Source organism: Rhineura floridana, chromosome 5, assembly GCF_030035675.1.
Source record: "Rhineura floridana isolate rRhiFlo1 chromosome 5, rRhiFlo1.hap2, whole genome shotgun sequence".
Taxonomy (NCBI): Eukaryota; Metazoa; Chordata; class Lepidosauria; order Squamata; family Rhineuridae; genus Rhineura; species Rhineura floridana.
Window position 1 is genome coordinate 166,341,303 of NC_084484.1, and position 21,746 is coordinate 166,363,048.

Consider the following 21,746-nt stretch of genomic DNA (forward strand, 5'->3'; position numbering starts at 1 on the left):
TAAAAAAAAAATGACAGAAGGTTATCAAGTAAAACCTGGAGATTGATCCAGATAACTTTATGCCTAAGGGATCGATCTGTTCTCATCACAATCCTCTTTTCTCTTAGTGATGTGCATAAAAGGTGCCCATGATATTTTAAAACTGTGTTTCTCTTTGGAAAATTTGGAATTAATTGAGATGTAATGCCGCCATTAAAAAGGTGAGTAGGTTAACCATATATAAGATAATGGAGGGTGTAAGAGAGTTGGACCCCATTATTTTAATCAGGCTACTGTCTGGTTAGATTTGATCAAGGAATTCTGGGTAAAAATGGCTAAGGGTTTGCTTAAAAGTGCTGCCCCCATAGCCCATTTATACTTGCTTTCCCTCTTCATACGAATAGGGACTAGAGAAGGCTGCAGCATCTCTTGACAGTGAATAGGAAGTAAAGACCTCCAATAAGGAACAGCATGGGGAAAGATGTTATAATGATCCCTGATCCAATTTCTGCTAGGGTTGCCATATTGCCCAGTTAGCCGGGTTTTACCCGGATTCTTTGCATGCCACCCAGTGCCCATTTAGCCCCTTAGGTGGCCTGGATTCTCAGCTTTAATTTTTTTAAAAAAATAAGTTTCTAGGTGGTCCAGTTCTCGAGATATACATAAAAATGTCATCCGCCCCCGACTGTTAAATCTTTCTTTAAACAGTACTGTATAGCACTTCGTAGTTTTAACCCCGCCCATTCAGGATTGCAGCCAATCAGTGAAGCCAGGGTTGTGTTTCAGTTTGATTGACCTAGAAAACCTCATTGCAATTCCAGAAAATGATGGTTTCCCCCCCTGTTTGTCTGAAAATCTCATACATTGGGTAAGTATATACATTTCAGTTTTTTTTCCTCTTGTGTGCAGGAGTCAGATCCTGGGCAGTGTTTTGAAAACCTTCCCAATACTTGCTTTTGTAAAAGCAATGCTAATCCCATATGTCCAGTGTAAATCCCATTGAATTCAATAGGACTTACTTTTGAGTAGACATGGTTACGAATGTGCTGAAAATCAATGGGACTTTGGAGTGAATGTAAAAAAGAATTGTGTTTGTGTTCTAACTCTTTCTGTCCTCCCCCGCTGCAGTCCTATTATAAAGCAAGTAGGCAGGGCTTACTTAGGTATTACAGTTATTATTCTGTAGGAAACTAATACTGATTTTTTTAAAAAACTAATACTGATTTTTCTGCAATGACCAACTGGTATGACAATAAACTATTATATGGGCTGTATGTATTTATACATCTGCAGTGTGTATGTGTGTGTGTGTGTGTGTAGTCTTTCCAACAACCCTGTGAGGTAGGGTTGGAAACCAAGGCAGCTCACAACAAGAAATAAAGCCATTTAAAATCCAATAATCATAAAAACAAGTATAAACAGTTGCAAAACAGCGTAAAGTGGCATGATGCGGAATTTTGGGTTGCGTGAATGAAGTTGCTTATCACTTAAGGTTGCATTTCTGTCCCTGTTTGAGTAAGCCCCACTGAATACACTGGGACTTGCTTCTGAATAAATAAACCTAGGATTGCACTATAAATATCTTTACAGTTTGTGTAAATAATAAATATATTTGATAGTAATGCTTATATAAATATTTCTTCATTTATCATATTTTTGGTTTTTGGTTAGGAATCCTGACTGGTTGTGAGATGCTTAGTTTTCTGCCTTACTCATAGGAATCTTGTTGTGGTTGGTATGGTATTGCATTTAAGAAATCTTGGTACGAAATGGCCTGAATCAGTATAAGGCAGATTCCTTGGTTCCTAAAAGTGGGAAGAGACTCAAGGGCCACAGTGACTCCAACATTTATTTATGTATTTTTATTTACAACATTTATATACTGCTTTATTGTAAAAAATCTCAAAGCAGTTTACAGAAAGAATTAAAACAATAAAATTATTGGCAATAGCGTTAAGGACAGATGCTTAAAAACATTCAAAATAATAAAACCAACAATGAGTTAAAAACAGATTTAAAAACACAATAGCTTCCACATGCCTGGAGAGGCTTGCCTCAAGAAAACTGATTTTAGTAGGTGCTGAAAAGAGGCATCTGCCTAATGTCAGTAGGCAAGGAGTTCCAAAGCGTAGGTGCTGCCACTTTACAGGACTGATTTCTTACAAGAGCAGAACAAGTACTATGTGGCACCCATAACATGGAAAGCACAGCTTGAACTTGGCCTGGTAGCAAATCAGCAACCAATGCAGATTTCAGAGCAGAGGTATTATGTGCTGATAGGATCTCACTCATGTCAGCAATTGTGCTGTAGCATTCTGCATTAACTGCAGTCCCCAGGTCAGATTGTGCTGCATGGGGATTTCTGTGACCCTGGCTGACTGTCTGCTACGATTTTTTTAGTTTGGGTTTTTGGTTATGAATCCTGACTGGTTGTGGGATGCTGAGTTTTCTGCCCTACTCATAGGAATCTTGTGGTTGGTATGGTATTACATTTAGGAAAGTGTTACTGCCTTTCGTGTTTTTTTTTCCTATTTGCATTTCACTTATCTTTAACCTCATTCCGTTACAGCCATAGAAGCAACAGCAGCATATGCAATATAATTAACTCCCATCAGTGATAAGAGCAAGAATTTATAATTATTATTTTAATTAAAACAAGAGGCTTATAAGTACTTTGAAGTTTGAGTTAAGCAAAGCTCTGCTTTTATAAAACCTAAGGAACATACAGATACTTTGAATGTCTGAGTGCCTGCACCAGTGGAATACTGGAGGAACTTGTAAAACTTGCTGCAACAGTATTTAGAACTGAGCATGTGGTGTGAAAGACTCCTTTTCCTAACATTTTGGCTTCTTGTTTTTCTCCACCCACCACATCTCTGAAATATATCGTATATGTAATGGTTAACTGTACTGCTGCCCGGATTTACTTTATGTTTGTTGCTATTTTGTGTTTTTATTATGTTTTTATATTTTTATTGTTTTTATTATATTTGTAAGCTGTGCTGAGCTCTGTTTTTAACAGCAGAAGGGCAGGATATAAATCCTCTTAATCAATCAATAAATATTCCATAGTGTTGGAAACTAGAGTCTAGGCATTTAAGGCTGAAAATGTTGCTTTAAAAAAAAAGATTTCTGACATCTTTCCCCAGTTTTTGGTGGTAATTCCTAGGCACAAAAACAAAACAACTGGACAATCCAAATATTAATATGCAAATAATATGCAAATAATTTGGATAATATGCATAATATGCAAAATAGCCTGCCCGGATTTGTGGAACTGGAATATGCCAACCCTAATTTCCGCTCAGCCATTTAATACAAATGAGAAACTGGATGACAGCGTAGAGGCCCCCCTCTCGAGAAATCATTGAAAGCTCAGAATATTGTAAAACCATGAACGTTGTACAGAAAAAAGGCACAGTCTGTAGTGTAAACAAATGATGAACTGTACATGCTAGATAAATCTACTAATGGAATTTACTTGGTACTAATAATGCTCATTGTCAAATGACCCATGCTACATGAGATTAGTTTTCCATGAAATTGTGGGTTTATATATGTTGCTCAAGGCGCTGATTTGCTCCAAAGACTGACAATAAGCCTTTCTATTTGTAATTAATAAATTTAAATTGAAAGCACCCACAAGTCTTTACAGCAGATCCAGCATTAATTAAAATTTCCTCTTGGTAATAGTCCATGCTTATTCAAGTCTTTACAGAAGGAAGTCTGCACATACAGTTCTCAGCGTGCTCCCTGTGACATCTCATAAGAAGGTCCATTCTGCACAACATAGGAAGCAGACCTTTAGTGTAGTGACACCTACCCTGTGGAATTCCCTCCCCTTAAATATTAGTCAGGAGCCATCTCTGTTATCTTTTCAGCCCCTACTGAAGACCTTCCTCTTTCAACAAGCCTTTTAAGTAGATGCCTTATCCCAGTCTGCACCTGTGTTGGAATTGCTTTTTAATATGTTTTTAAAGCTTTTAAAAAAATGTTTTTAAAGACGTTTTGTTTTAATATGTTTTTAAGGCTGTTTTGCTTTAATATATTTTAAAGTCTATTTTTTATTATGTTTTAGAGTATTTTTAGAGTTTTTGTTTGTCGCCTTGGGTTCCTACTGGGAGGAAGGGCAGGATATAAATCTAATAAATAAATAAATAAAAAACATAAATAATATTAATTGTCCAGTAAAGGACAGCCACTTCCAAATGTTCCCACAAAGCAGTCATAGTCTCTTAAATTCTCAGCCCATGCAGGGCAATCTTTTGCATGTATGAACCCATTGGGTTCAGTGTGGATTACTCCCAGGTAAATGTGTGCAGGATTTCCATCTTAACTCTGTATTTGGTGTTGAGAACCTGATGCTGCTGGACTACAGCTCCCATCAACCCTGGGAGCTGTAGTCTCTCTCTGAACGTAGTTGCACCGACAGCCTTCATTCTCATGGATATCCCCATTTCTGACATGATGGCATGGCAAATTTGGGAGACGTATCCACATGCACTGACATACTGTTGTTGCAATGCACATTGCAATCGTTGATACAAATGGCATGCATTATTATACACACTAGCGTTAATTGTGCACATTCCTTATTCAAAAGCAAATTGTTTCTCTAAACACCATCATCCAGATTTGAATTATGGGTTGGACATTGGTTTATTTCCACATTCTCTTGTACATTCTCACTGCCCCCACTCCTTTGGAGGACAGCTGATAGTAATATTTGCTATCTTTTGCCTCTTAAAGACAACAGTAAATATACAGTTTTTAAACCAAGAAAAGAAAATAGCAGACAACTACTATCCACAATGGCTATTTGTTTATGGCATATACACATTTATTTAAGGTACTTAGCTTAGTTACCATAGTTGCTAAGAAGAATTCTGCTTCCACCATTGAAGGCAGTATGCCTCTGAATGCCAGTTGTTGTGAATTGCAAGTGGGGAGAGTGCTGTTGTGCTCACGTCCTGCTTGAGGGCTTCCCAGAGGCATCCGGGTGGCCACTGTGAAAACAGACGGCTAGAGTAGATCAGCCTTTGGCTTGATCCTGCAGGGCTCTTCTTATGTTCTTAAGTGCATGCTTATAGTTCAAAGCAGAACAATACATAATAATAGAAATGGGAAAATTCCACACATGAGGAGGGGCGGGGGGCCTGCATGCTAGTTCAGCTCCCCATCTCCATTGTCATCCGTGAATTGAAGTGTTGGAAGATTCAGGACAGACAAAAGGAAGTACTTCTTTACTCAGCGCATAGTTAAACTATGGAATTTGCTCCCACAAGATGCAGTAATGGCCACCAGCTTGGACGGCTTTAAAAGAAGATTAGACAAATTCATGGAGGACAGGGCTATCAATGGCTACTAGCCGTGATGGCTGTGCTCTGCCACCCTAGTCAGAGGCAGCATGCTTCTGAAAACCAGTTGCCGGAAGCCTCAGGAGGGGAGAGTGTTCTTGCACTCGGGTCCTGCTTGCGGGCTTCCCCCAGGCACCTGGTTGGCCACTGTGAGAACAGGATGCTGGACTAGATGGGCCACTGGCCTGATCCAGCAGGCTCTTCTTATGTTCTTATGTTCTTAAGGGTGACTGGGTGAAGTGGAGAGACTACACCCACCCATGTAGGATCCCCATGTAATGTTGAACTCTGATCTTCTAGAATTCTACATTGTGCACAAGAGGTTCCTCACTTCAGATAGTTGCCCTTCACCTCACGAAGGGTGATAGGGACGAGAGGGGCAGAGATAGCACACTCACCCTTTCTTGTGTAGAATGTCCACATTTCTGTAATGCCTCAATTAGTCAGGAGACTGTTCCTGGTAACACCAAGATCACTAGACGAAAGAATGTTTTTAACTGCACCTGTTTAATATGTTATAATAATAATAATAATAATAATAATAATAAAAGTCTGTTACCAAATGCCATGTAAAATACTTGGAACTGAAACTGAGGTCTTCTCTGGTTTGTAAAAAGTCTAGTCCTGAACACCCCTCTTGCTAATCTGGAATAGCAGTTAAAAATAAATGATCTTTAACATCAAATATTGGCATGCTGCAATGAATGACAGCCTGGAGTTTGATCTACTACTAAATTGTCCAACTTATAAGTATAGGACAATGAGACTTGATGGTAAAGGACCTTTTCTAAAGTAATGAAATAACGGGCTTTATTGCTCCCAAGATCATCCCAATGTCTTCTTAGCATCATTACTACGACTGATATTACTGCTACTATTGCTATTTAACTCCAGCAGTGTGATAAGCACATCATATACTATGCTCAGGCTCCCAGTTTGAGGGTTTTATATATATAAAAAGTTAATTGTTATACTCACTCATTCAAGTTAGTAAAGTGAATGTATAATTTCTGTAGTAAGTTTAATAGCCCACCATACTTAAACAGGTTTTCCATACCCCTGTGAGGAATAAAATTACTCATGTTTTGTAGATCATCTGTAGCAATATTAAAAACAACAGGATTCTGCTTGTATTCTATTTAATACAATTATGAGATTTGCTCAAATATGAACTAAAGGAGGATTGTAAACTGTTCAAGGATGCAAGTGGCATTTTAAAAAAATATAAGACATAGGAAGCTGTTTCTACCAAGTCTAACCAATGGTCCATCTAGCTCAGTATTGTCTACACTGACTGGCTGGGGCTCTCCAGGGTTTTAGGCAGGAGCCAACGGACAAACTAAAGAAGCTGCGTGATTGTATTGACCTCATAGAGGTGTGTGTGCCTCCCCCCGACCCCGGCACACCACCCTTGACTATTTACCATGCTATCCGGGACTCATGGGGAACCTTACATTGAAATAACACAAAGCAGCACACTGGCAATTTGAGCACTGTACGAAAACTGCCAGGAATTGTCTATTGCTTTTGTGGTATAATATTTACTGGTACGTACTGCTAATGAAATGAAACATCAGAGACTTGAGTCAGAAGCACAGCACTAACAATGAGAACGTTTTCTATTGATTCATTTTACCTCTGCCTCTGTGTCCTACTTTGACGCTTGCTTCATTTGTTTATGTATTGGACTTGTATCCTGCTTTTCAACTGAGTCCCCAGTGTGGCTCACAACATTTCCCCCCCTACAAAGTTACTAAAATGAAATAGGTTTTTAAAACCTTACACAGACACACACAGACGTATCTCGGCTTTCACAGCAAGCTCTCACAATATGGCTTACAACTCAGTAACACAGAGACGGCTGCTGTGAATCTTCAGGACTACCTAGAAGACCAATCCTGCCAGCTCTTGATGAAAAGGGTCCCTTTACTATTATAAAGTGTTTTCTTTATAATAAATGCTCCCACTACCAATGCCAAGAAGCTGGCAATTTTACAGATCAGCCATCCCGTTCAGTGACTTGAACAAGGCTAATGGAAATACTTTGGATAGGAGCAGGTGTACAAATACCATTACCTCCCTCCGTCACCCATTAAACTATACAAGAGATGCTCTCTAACGAGGACGTTTACCATTTTGCCATGCATTTTTATCGGTGCACAAATGGACAGTAATCAGGCTTTTGTAAGAGAGAATCAACAGTCATTAGCATTTCGCTGAGATTTCTGCAGAGGCTAAATTTTTCACATTATTATCAGAGTGTACACAGGCTTCCCATGTTAGCAGCATCCTGCATTTACAACACAAGAAAGAAACACCAGCCAAAAGTGCTGTTCATAGTGCACAATTGTTCTGAACCATTTATGACACTTATTATTTATCGATGTATGGACGGAAGTAGCATAATATTTTTCCTGCTGTTTTGGCGATCATGTAAATTCATCTTATCTTGACTGAGATTATCAAATCTGTTTTCATATTTCTTCTGCCATGTACTTTTGGGAGTAAGTGCTGACAGGACTGTTTTCCTCGATCCATTTCCATGTACTTTATGTATTTTTCAAATTGACAACCCACCTCCATGTGAAAGGCTCTGGGCAGGTGAATTGTTTAATCTCCAAGATTTAAGTCTACATTATGTGCTGACAGAGGAACTTCTACAGTACTGCAAGGCAGCATTCTCCATTTGCCTTGTCTATATATAGAAAGGGCTGATAATGACCTGAGATTTCAAAAGGCACAGGATGTATTGATTCAGCACCTGTAGAGTGAAGGGATGAAGCCACAAGCAGGACAAGGAGCAGCTGGAGCAGATTCTCCCTTCTCCCTCTATACTCCAGAGGTTTTTATAGTGTTTAGAGGTTCTTAGTTGATACTTCCTGGCCTGTCAGTGATACTATGCTTCCTTGCTGGTATCCCTGCAATTTCCTTCTTTGGCCAGGGCTGGGGGGTGATAGCATCCATGCTGAATCTCTTCCTGACCAAGGAAACTGTCTTATATCAAGTCAGACCATTGTCCATTTAGCTCAGTATTGTCAACACTGACAAGCAGCAGCTCTCCAGGGTTTCACGCAGAAGTCTTTCCCAGTGCTGTCTGGAGATGTGGAGGACTGAACATAGGACCTTGTGCATGCAAAGTGCTCTACCACTGATGTACAGTTTTTCCATAAAGATCCTTGAAATCCCAGGTGAAGTAACCTTCTGCAGGCTTGAATTTTGACAACTTCTCCAATGATGCTAATGCTCATTTGTTTTTCAGCCTACATAATGAACAACTTCCTTGTAACATTTCAGTTCAGCTTTGTGTTCACCAGAACAAGTCTCCCTATGCTTTCCATAAATTCATGCTGCCTTTTCCTGGAACTGCAAGCCTGGTGTTTTGTTTTGTTTTTATGTATTTCTTCTTTCAGAATAAATGTTAAATGTGTGCAGTTATCTCCATGCATTTCCTGACAGATTTCATCCAATTGCTAGAAAGCGAGGAGAGACAGAAAAGGACCTTGAGATGGCATTATGCAATAGCCAGACTCTGCAATTGCAAAATAGCCAACTTTTAATGGGCAAGTGGCCACACTGTAACTTGTCGGCATGACATGAAGTTTGCAGAAATCATATGTAGATAGGCTGGTAGAACAGGAGAGGGAGAACGAAGGCTCCTTTCACACTGCACTTTATTCTGTTATTCTGATGATTTCTTACCTGGTAAACTGAGCATTATATTTGATCTTTTACATGACGTACAAACTAGTGCTGGAATTCTAGTGGAATATAGTGCAAGTTTAGCGCTAATTTTCATGATAAAGAATGCCAATAACAATCTGTTTGCAAGCCTGGGAACCCAGAAAATTACAGGAGGTTTCCACTAGCTGTAGCTACTCACATGATAGTAATCCCAGCACGCAGTGCATTCCTGTCCTTTAGACATGCAGGGTTTTTTGCCTGACGAAAATTGTACCGGTATTCCTGCATAGGCAAAGATAGCAGCAGAATTTCCCACACACACCCCTGTGTCAATACAACTAAAATAATTTTAAATCTCAGACCATAAAGGGAGAGGGCTTGCACGGTGATGGGATGAGATCTTAGACCTACACAGTGGGGAACAGTGCATGTGTATAATGGCTGAGAGATGAAAACAAGACATTCATTGCAGCCATGTGAAAGACATTTTGCAAAATGCCAGTATATCAGCTGAAAAAGCTACTGTTCCTTAATGCAACAGGTCCTGCAGTGTGAAATGAATTTTAGAAATTGAGACAGAAGCACTGCCATTTAAATCTGTTAAACTAACGCAATAAGCCCCATGTCTGAAAGCAGTCTAAGGGGATGTGGTGCAAGTAAAACCCTGCGAAATGGACTTTTTTTCTTGGAAAAAAACATAGGTTGCTTGAATTCCAGGACTTCAGAGGCAGTATTTTTCAAACATACTTGCTGTTCTACCTCTGGGGCTGGCTAGGGAAGCAGAGTCCAACCACTGAAATTTGTGAATAGTTATTCATTAGTAGAACTCTGGAAGAACACTGTATATTGTACAGGGTAACCCCAAACCTTGGAGTGGCAGAATGGAAAGGACCATTTCAGCAATTTGAGGGACAGAGGGGGTAGGATAGCCAAAGCAGAGGGAATGCAGCCATCTGCCATTCATCATTTTTTGCAGCTTTCTGATGTGGAACCATTGTTGTCGTCTTCTGGAGGAATGGCAGATTGCAGTGTGTGTGCTAGCTTCTAACCCTGGACAACCACCAGTAGGGATGGGCATATCTGTTGATTTTGGTTTCTCTCTGTTTCTCATTTTCCTCGTCTTAAAGTTTCAAATTCTGAAGAGATGGCTATGGAACACACACACACACACAGAGAGAGAGAGAGAGAGAGAAAGAGAAGGAGAGAGATGAAGTCCATTCTTTAGCCAGTCAGTGACTGCATTTTCTGAGAAACTTGATGGTTTATGGTCACTTGAAAATAGGATCAGAGAGGATCCACTACCTTAATTTGGAGGGGATTTTCAACATAACAATGCACTTCTGTCATGGGTGATGGAAATGATTTCTTCCTTTAAACTCAGAAAAACAACACCAAACCTACTGAGTTCTTTAAAAATATCCATTTGTCAGTTGTTAAGCAGGTGGTGTAGCAAAATATAGCTCAGAGGCTACTGGAAATGGGACCATGTGGCGAAAGGCCATCCTCCAGTCAAGCTATTTCATTAAAAACAGGCCCAGACTCCAGGAGATCCTATGATGAAGTCTTACCATCTGCAATATGTAGCAAGATGACACTGCCTGTGAATGAATGTTCCCCTGGGTTGAGAAATTGGCCAATTGCCTACCCTGGGCAGGGTAGCGCTCCATCAGAAGGCATGTACTATGATAATGCTTCTGGATGCAGCTTTGTCATGACAGGCCCAAGTGACCTTGGTGAGAGTACCATTTAGTAGCTTTTGCTGGTATGACACCTACAGCGGTTCCTAGACTGGGATAGCTTGATCACAGTAGTTCATTCACTGGTAACATCAAGTTCAGATTACTGCAATGCACTCTATATGGGGCTTCCCTTCTGCTTGGTCTAGAAACTGCAGTCAGTTCATAATGCTGCAGCACAATTACTGGCAGGCATGAGAGGCTATCAGCATAGTATACCTGTTTTCAAAGATCTGCACTGGCTGCCAAATGGTTAGAGAGTCAAAATCAAGATGTTACTATCTGATGATGCTTATTTCAGTTTATTACCTGTCCTTCACCATCAGGTCTCAGGGTAGGTTACAATTTAACATTCAATATTAAAAGCAGTTTAATCTTAATATTATTTAAACAAATTACACTCACAGGAAAAATAATATATGAAGCCCTCAACAGCTTCGCAATAGTTTACTTGAAGACTCACTTATATGTGCCCATTCAACCTATTCATTATGCGGGACTGGCACTTTTATAAGTACAACATAAAGTTTGTTCTGCACTTGCGAGAAACTGATCTTTTAGCGTGGCAGGGCCTATTCTCTGGAACTTCCTGCCTGTTGATATCAGGAAGGCACCTTCAACGTACTGCTTTTGATGCCTGTTGAAAACTTTCTGAGATGACAGGAAGCAAGAGTCACACAAGGATGTGCATCACAACATCATGTCCCAAGCAGCCCAGCTCAAAAGTAAACACCTGTTGCCTATCAGGAGGTGGGGCATCAGGCAGAAAGGAGCTTTTCTCTTTTTCCAGTCTTAAATTCAGTTCTTCTCATTTCTGCAGCAATTTGTTTTTTTCAAAAACAAACCTTCATGAAATTTCTTCAGCATTTTGGTGCGAGTTTTTCCTCATAAACACATTTTTGTAGGCATTTTTACTAATGTACACGTGCAAACCATTTCTCTTAGTATAACACATTGTGTATGTTATCTTCATGAGTGTATTCATGTTTGTGCACACTTTCACCTAAAAAATGCATTTTTGGAATCATAGGTTGGTTGGAGAAGTGCACGGCAAAATTTGGATAAGTGCAAATGTTGAAGGATAGCTGTGATTCAGTTCTCATACTGTTTCAGAAAGTGCAGACTTGATAGATTCATCTTGAAATGCAACCTGAATCAAATTGCCCTTCCCTGTTCATGGAAGTATACATGGAGTACACTTGAGGTCTCCCACCCAGCCACTGACTAGACCCAAATCTGCTTGGCTTCAGCCAGGCCCAGCACTAGCGGGTGGCCAGGTGGTACATGGCCCAAGGGCCCCGGCCACTCCCAAGGGCCCAGGCTGCTTCTGAGGGGGCCCTGTCTAGATCTACAGGCTGGGGCTGCCAGCATTGGTTCATGGAGCATGATTTGCGACTGCAACTCGCACCCAGCAACACAATGCTGATTCAGGAGCAGGTGTTCCACCTCCATCCCAGGCAACCCCCCCCCAGGCCGGCATGGGCTTCCACATTATTGCATCAGTGCATGGGCATGCAGCATTGCTGACATCATGATGCAAGAAGCAGGGCAGCCACCAAGGAGGTTGGTGCCCAAGGGCCCACCCTGACGTGGCCCAGGCCCTGACTTCAGCAACCTGGCTCAACTGTATATGTTTAAGCCAAGGTCAGGGAACAATCCAGCATAGTCACTTGAGACCAGCTGGCCTCAGTGACTGAGCTTCAGCTGGCTTGCCAGCTATGATTGTTCAAGAGCAGGAATAGCCTAGCCATGGGAATACATGCTCTGGTAATCTCCCTTGCTGTATGCAAGGTATGTGGGGCTGCTCTTAAAGATGACCTGGGACTTGGAGCTACAGTTGATGCAGAACTCAGCTGGCAGAATTTTGATGGGCACATCTAGAATTGTACATATTGTACAATTCACCTGAATATTCACCTGATCTGAAAGATTTAAAACTGGGTACCTAGGCACCGGCTTGGGGGGGGAAATACACAGCCATCTCTCCTACACTCCCTTCCCATTCATATATAGCTTCAATGTGTGAGGAAACCGAATAGGATGAAATTTGAGGGGCAGAGAGTCCACACACACACACACACTTGGATTTCACCGCTGCAGGGGCCTCTTCCTTGCAAGCTAAAGAAGCAAAGTCACCCTTAAAGCTGCCCTACAAGGTCTTTTCCACAACATAAGTCCTCCTCCCCATCCTCAGATTTTACCCCTGAAAGGCTTGTTTGTTTAGCTTGCTTTACTGCTTTATATTTCAAGAAGTATCTGCAAGGTTTACATATATCAACAAAATCAGTATCTTTATTATATTAAAAGACACATTCCGCATTCCACGGAACTGCTACTGCTAATAACAACATAATATCACATTTTCAGTAATATAATTAAACAATAAATCCCTCAAAACAATGTACATATGTACATAAATAAATAAAATAAACATAAATAAAAAGTGAATCATATACAAAACAACAAAAATGCATCAAGATATAACATCAGAATATAATGTAATTAAAATATGAATCTAAAAAAATTCATAAATGTTAAAAAAAGCACTCACATGTAATAATATAAATCAGGAATTTAGGAACCATGGGGTTGTTTAATGTCATGCTAAGCAGATTGTTCCATCAGTGCAACGATTTCTTTTTGTGCAACAGCCCTTAAATCTGTTCTGCCTTCAAAGCAGATTTGGGGATGGCTCAGGGCATGCAGGGGGAAGGGAGCGGTGGAAATCCCCTTGTGCCAGTACTCATCCTTGTGCTAGTGCAGAAATGCCGTCCATGATGTCATATCCAATCACTCAACAATCACACTTACCACATCACTCCATACACTCAATTCAGAATTCAGTGACACAAAGATTCAACACCAATAACCATGTACAAAAAGATATGTCTCCTAAATACCGATCCACCAACAGATGAAGTCAAAGGAAACCTGGAGCAATACAAACATCCCCTTCCCATCTCTCACCAAGGGAGGTTAAGTCCATCCCTACTGACAGACTCTCACTTGGTGGAGAATCAGGCGTAGCCATCAACACACCTTATCCTCATCACCACACAGGAAGTGTCCCAGTCAGTCAAAGAAAAATAAAACTAGTCTCCCTTAAAGGACACTCATATCCCAAGAACAACATATAATAAAGGACAAATCCTAACAGTACTAATCTACACACCATTTGGGTTGTCTCCAGTGTTAAAGTTAAAGTTAAAGTCATTTAGTGGTATACTTGTTCAGCTGGTGAAATATTTTGCACCGGCGGAATGTTGTTGTTTGAGGGAATGTGTACGCAGGTGGCTGGTAACTTTGTTGCACAATAGGTTGCACAGTTTGCTGCGCAACAAGTTTCCAGTAGTGCGAGTGTTCCGTTGGTTTCCATTGTTGCACAATATCAAAATACAACCATATGTTAATGCAAGAGCCCTTGCACTAGCGGACAAAGAACACTGAATACAGTCTCTTGTCATTAAGATATCAGTTACATGGGAACTGTTCTGTTCCTAGCTTTGGAATTGTAGGTTGATTGTGGGAGGAACATTTTCAGTGTCAGTGGGGGTTATGCCATTCTAGCCCTACTCACAATAGACCCATTGAAATTAATACACATGACTAACATAAAGAGAAGACATGATTCACTAGAAAAGACAATAATGCTGGGAAAAACAGAAGGGAGTAGAGGAAGGCCAAACAAGAGATGGATTGATTCCATAAAGGAAGCCACAGACCTGAACTTACAAGGTCTGAACAGGGTGGCTTATAACGGATGCTATTGGAGGTCGCTGATTCATAGGGTCGCCATAAGCTGTAATCGACTTGAAGGCATATAACACCTGCACATAGAGAGCTTTGGCTATGGGGCGGTATACAAATGTAATAAATAAATAAATAAAAACATAGGTGCATTAATTTCAATGGGACTACTCTGAGTAGGACTTAATTGAATACAACCCACTGGCTGCTTTTCCAGTGAATGCTTTCAAATGTGCATATATTCAGATTTTCACAAAGACAGTGCTAGCACTCCACTGACTTTTGATTGACTGTTGTTGAAGGAAACCAACACACTGGGAGAGCAAGGGTCAAGCCAGTGGGGACTTTTACAAGCCCTATGATCAGCACACTTTTCATAGCCCTATTCTCCCATTCATTACCATACACAGGAAAACTGCCCCGCTAACTGCACCCAATATGCCCATTAATATTAATATAATGTTTCACAAGGGGAAGCTAATATGAAAGAAGGCAATTAGAACCATTGTTATTTAGAAAAGAAGATCTGCCAATGACACCATACATACAGTTAGTCATACATTTAGCACCAGGTTATCACCACCTTGGATCTCCATTTACAACAGTGCTTCAAACAATACATTATTATTGTAGTCTTGCAAGTTATCTTTATTAATTCCACTTTTCCACATTTCTGTTCCTGACTTTCCACAAACACACACCCACACCCTTGTCTTTTCTACCCTAGCAGTGATTTCTACCTCTCAGTGACTTGATTGTTCTGATGACCTCAATCAAAAGGCAATTACCCGGTGTGGGCGGAAGGTAATTATTCTCATCAAGGAGAAATTGAGTGCACCTGAATAGACAGCTGCAGTTCTTCCAGGGATTACATGAAGATGCTAGAAACTGCCTGCGCTAATTTGTGGTGCATGTCAAATTTATGATAAAAAGCCGATTTGTTTGCAGGACAACCCTGAACCCCAGCAGTACGGCAATCACCCTCCTCATCCATCCACTCCCCCAACAGAGAGAAGCAATGATGCCAGATTGTTGCTTTGGACTGATACTTGACATTGTACACCTCAAACAGCAGCAGCAATGTCAATAATGATAATGATGCTGATGATGCTGATAATAATAATAATAATAATAATAATAATAATAATAATAATAATAGATTCTCTAGGCATATAAATTATAATTTCAAGAAATATGGAAAATGAATATAATAACAGAATGCCAGCCCCACCGCCTAAAAAAAAAAAAGTAGGAAGGGTAGTAAATGTGTGTTGAAGTAGAGAACAGCATGAGGAAAAATTACCAGGCTGGCTTGACAGTAAGATTTTGAAAAGCATTTCATGGAAATGAATTTTGGAAAGGAAACACACAAAGGAGTTTTCCTGTTCTGTGGGAGTCTCCCTATTCTGTGGAGGATACCTGAACACAGAGGTTCTTTAGGATCTCATTCAGAGTATCTGTTCCCAAAGAAAATGTGTTTCATTTGTGCTGTTTCTGACAGTGATGCTGCAACAGTCCATGCCTGAGATGAAATGACATCAAGCAATATTAATTTATTTGTATGTAATAAATAAACACAGCCATCCTTTGAAGTTTGCACTTATTTGAATTCTGCAATGCAGTTTGCCAACCAAATGATGTTTACAAAAATGCATACGTTAGGAGAAAGTGTGCATAAAAATGAATATATGGATGAAAAGAACATAAGAATCCATTATACGACAAGAAATGGCTGGCAGAAATGTGTATGTTAGTCAAAACTGCCTTCAAAAATGTATTAGGAGAAATTATCACCAAAATGCTGGAGAATTTTCATAAGGATTTTTTAAATGAAAATTTTGCATATTGTTGCAGAAATGCGTAGAACTGAATTTCAGATTTACAAAAATGAGAAACTGAGAGAACTGAAATCAATCCCTCCTACTGGGTGAGAGTAGGTTAAGATGGAAACATTGAGAAAACAGAGTTTAGAGAAAGGTAAAGAATTATAACATTGAATATAACAAATATAACAAAGAATTATAACATTGTAACCGTCATGATTATGTGCCAGCTTGTCTTAAAGGAATTCTTGGTCTACAAATAAAAATTCTCTTTTTGTTCTACTTTGCTACCTGGATCTCTTGGATGCTGTGGGAATACAAGCTATATTATTCCTAGAACTTCTCTGGTACTGGTTATGCATTTAGGGCAGTGGTTCTCAAACTTTTTTGGTTCGCGGCGCACTGTAGAACATAAAGATTTTCTGGCGCACTTCGTATACAAAATTAAAAATATATTAATATATTTTAAACTATAAATAAAAATAAATTATAGAAAACTATTATTTACCCTATACAAATGGGTTTCTTCTCATTTTTAAAATATGCTTTCATAATATTTGAGGCACACCTAGCCACCTCTTAGGGCGCACCAGTGTGCCTGGGTGCACCGTTTGAGAATCACTGATTTAGGGAAACACTGGGACACACTTCACTCATTTATTTTACTGCTCCTGCTTTAGGGCAGTCACTTCATGGGCTGTCAGTAACTTAAGAAGAGATTACAATATACAGGCATGGTGGGACAAGCCAGCTCCAGTGAGGGGAGAACATAAGGGGAATGGACCTGGTAATATCTACTAAAGGTAAAGGTGTCCCCACACTTATAGTGTGAGTCGTTTCCGACTCTTAGGGTGACCTCTTGCAACGTTTACTAGGCAGACCGTATATATAGGGTGGGATTACCAGTTCCCCGGCCTTTCTTTACCCCCCAGCATATGCCGGGTACTCATTTTACCGACCTCGGATGGATGGAAGGCTGAGTGGACCTCGACCCCTTTTACCAGAGATTTGACTTCCTCCTTCCGTTGGAATCGAACTCCGGCCGTGAGAAGAGCTTCGGCTGCGTTACCGCCGCTTACCACTCTGTGCCACAGAAGGTGGCTTAAAACTGCTGCCACAATGAATGGGAATGATGAGGGGAGGGGAAGAAGGGTCATACATGCTGGCTTCATCACCGACGTCCCATCCACCCTTATTAAATATTAAAGCTAGGACAGAATATGGAGAAACCGATTGGGGGTGAGACGGGGTATATTTTATCACCCTATTTGTTCGATCTATACACAGAAAACATCTCATACAGAAAGCAGGATTGGACCAAGATGAAGGAGGTGTGAAAATTGGAGGGAGGAATATCAAATTATTGATATCTTAAATTATTGATATGCAGATGATACCATACTACTAGCAGAAACCAGTAATTATTTGAAACGAATGCCGTTGAAAGTTAAAGAGGAAAGCACAAAAGCAGGACTACAGCTGAACATCAAGAAGACTAAAGTAATGACAACAGAAGATTTATGTAACTTTAAAGTTGACAACGAGGACATTGAACTTGTCAAGCATTATCAATACCTTGGCATAGTCATTAACCAAAATGGAGACAATAGTCAAGAAAGTAGGCTAGGACAGGGGAGGGCAGCTATGAGAGAACTAGAAAAGGTCCTCAAATGTAAAGATGTATCACTGAACACCAAAGTCGGGATAATTCAGACTATGGTATTCCCAATCTCTATTTACAGATGTGAAAGTTGGACAGTGAAAAAAGCTGATAAGAGAAAAATCAACTCATTTGAAATGTGGTGTTGAAATGTGGTGCTTTGGGCATACCATGGATTACAAATAAAACAAACAATTGAGTGTTAGAACAAATTAAACCAGAACTGTCACTAGAAGCCAAAATGATGAAACTGAAGTTATCATACTTTGGACACATCATGAGAAGACATGATTCACTAGAAAAGACAATAATGCTGGGAAAAACAGAAGGGAGTAGAAAAAGAGGAAGACCAAACAAGAGATGGATTGATTCCATAAAGGAAGCCACAGACCTGAACTTACAAGATCTGAGCAGGGTGGTGAATAACCGATGCTATTGGAGGTCACTGATTCATAGCGTTGCCATAAGACATAATCGACCTGAAGGTACATAACAACGAAAACCTCTTTGCAGATTTTGTAGCTTTTCATGGGAAAGAGCAATGAATTTCTACTGTGCTCCTTCTACCAACTTGAGCCTTTCTAATACTAGGCTGTTAAGGCACAGGACACAGCACTGCATATTCATTGCTTTTCTAATAATAAACAGCAAAGAACAACTATAAATGTCTTTTGCAGAAGTGGGTGAGAGATGGATATAATGAACGCACAGAGGGGGGACATTTTAAAGCCAGTATGTGGCACTGGTAGGCACCAAACCAATTATGCAAATAATGTGCACATCACTCATACACTGTTTTGCAGATCAGCAAGTGCCGTAAAGTTCCATCTAATGAGAACTTTTGCTGATTGTTACCAAGGGAAGAGAATCCCGTCACATCTTTTTTTAAAAAAAAAATGTCTGTCTGTGTGATTTTTTTTAAAATCTTCCTATTCCAGGAATATTGGGATTTTAAATCTACAGAATAAGGAAACCAGGGGGCAGTCGCAATGTCAAATATAAAACATTTTATTTTTAGTGACAGAGCTTGCATGGACAGAAGCCGCAGAGGTAAGTAGCAGCAACAGGAGGCCCCAAATCTGCCTCACTCCTCCCCACCTTCCAGTATCATGATCCTCAGTTACAAACTGAAAGGCAAAAGAGAAGTTAGTGGTAGCAGGACTGGGCAGTACGCTGTTTGTGGGAAAATGCATGGCCATCTCAGATTGGCCCTCAGATGCAACCAGCAGCAAACAAGTGTCACAAGAAAAGGAAGCAGAAAACCTGAACCTTTCAAAACTATGCTGATTTTAACCACTGATTTTAAACTTGCACTGATTTTTTGTTTGTTACAATTCCCAATCAATACTGCTGATACGAGGCTGCTGTTTCTTCTTAAATTAATAAGAAATATTTTTTTGAAAATTATGAAAGGGGCAAGAGAAATTCGGTGAAATGCTTATTGGTGTGGTGCAGGATTTTTGTACTTGTTTTTGGACTTACTTTACTTCTGAGGTGGTTGAAGGTTCGTGTGGGCATTCTTTCTTTCATTCTACCAATAACCTCTCTGATGATCTGCATCCTGCAGCCTTTATGGGTGCTCTTGTTTCCTGGGACGCTGTCTGCTGTGCTCCTGACAGCTGTTCACTGCTATTTTGTCCTAACTCACATCTTTTCGAGAGGACATATTCAGTTGTGGCTTCCTGTCTATGGAATGCTCTGGTGCCTTTGATGGGATGGGCTGATTCTGTTAGTGTGCTGCCAAAGATTCCAATGGCTATTATGCGGAGGGGGGAGCTCTTTTTTTGTATGTTGTATGAAAATGTTAATGTTTTATATGAATTTTTCTCTTTTTTTCTATGGTATAATGTTTTTTTTTTATTAATTTTTATTCAAATTTTCAAAGACAAAAAAACAAAACAAAACAAAACAAAACAAAAACAATTAAACAATAAAATAAAATGTTGACTTCCGATTTGTCGCAGATCAGTTATAAGTCTACAATATATAACAATCCTATCTCTAAAATTATATTATAAAATCACTTTCCTCCAGTAGTTATCTTAATTAATCCTCAGATCTCATAAACATTATTTTATTCTTTCCACAAAAAGTCAGAGAGAGGTTTCGATTCCTTGAGAGATATATCTTTCAATTTTTCTCCAAATAAACATGTCGCTTAATCCATCTAATTCAAATCTGTTAGGCCCAATAATTTCAATAGCCATTCTTCCATTATCTATATTAATTCCATCTTCCATCTTCAATAATCCTGTTAAGTCCAGTAATTTCAGTAGCCATTCTTCCATTATCAGTATCCCATAATAATCTTGTTGTCATAGCCATAGTCCAAGTAAACATATCAATTAATCCATCTAGTCAAATCTGTTAAGTCCAATAATTTCCATAACCATTCTTCCATTATCAATATTAATTCCATCTTCCATCTTCAATAGTCCTGTTAAATCCAGTGGTTTCAGTATCCATTCATCCATAATCAGTATCCCATGATGATCTTGCTGTCATAGCCATAGTCATATAACAAGAGTCTGATGGGAATTTCCCCCATCACAAATATGTCCTTGCCATCAATTCTGAATATGTTGTTGAAATATTGTTGTAAAGTCATATCTCTGCTCTGGGTGCATCTCTGCTCTGTCACATATTTGTAGTTAATTCCATAAATTTTTTCTATGTCAAGCCCCATCACATCATTCCAGTCAAGAATTCTGAATATGTTGCTGAAATATTGCTGCAAAGTCATATCTCTGTTCTTCTTTTTTACAAAATGCACTGGCTCATCTCTTAAGAGTTTCTCCACTGTCACATATCTGTAGCCAACTCCATAGATTTTTTCTATGTCAAGCTCCATCACATCATTCCAGTCCAGAAAATTATCCAAGACATTGATGACTTTACCACCAAAATCTTCATTAATTTCTTCAGAGACAACGTTGAATTCCAAACAGTAAACTTTATTTCTAACATCCATAAAATCCAAATCTTTTTCCAATTTCACATTTGTTCCAATCTCCAGGGCTTGTAGCTTTCCTATCCCATCAAACTCCTCTCTCACAGAATCCACTATTTCTTTAAGCTCCTGTGTCATTTTATTAAATTCAATTTTCATCTCCTGTCTACCCTGTCTCAGGGTTTGTTTCGTTATCTCAATCTCATCCATTATTTTCTGAAACATAATTTCTTCCATGTATGTTGTATGAAAATGTTAATGTTTTATATGAATTTTTCTCTTTTTTTCTATGGTATAATGTTTTTATGTTTGTAAATATAAGTTGCTTGGAGACCTTTTAGGTAACAAGTGAATACTACTACTACTGCTACTACTACTACTAATAACACACTTTTTAAAACATCATGAGGAATTTTTTTTTAAGGTTAAGGTTTTATTAAAAGTTGTCAGAGGGCTATTACACTCTGGCCCTAGGGACACGGTAGAACCATCCGTTGCACGCTGTAATAAATTTGCTAGGCACTTTCAGGAAAAAATCTCTCGCATCCGTCAGGACTTGGACTCCAGTGTTATAGCAGTTGAATCAAATGAGGTATCTGGAGCACAGCCTGGTCATGACTTTTTGGATGAGTTTCAATTGGTGCAGCTTGAGGACGTTGACAAGGTGATTGGACAGGTGCGTGCAACCACTTCCGTGCTGGACCCTTGCCCTTCTTGGCTAATAAAAGCTAGCAGAGATGGAACAGCCGGCTGGGCCAGGGAAGTGATTAATGCCTCACTGCGTGACGGAGAGATCCCTGCCTGCTTTAAGGC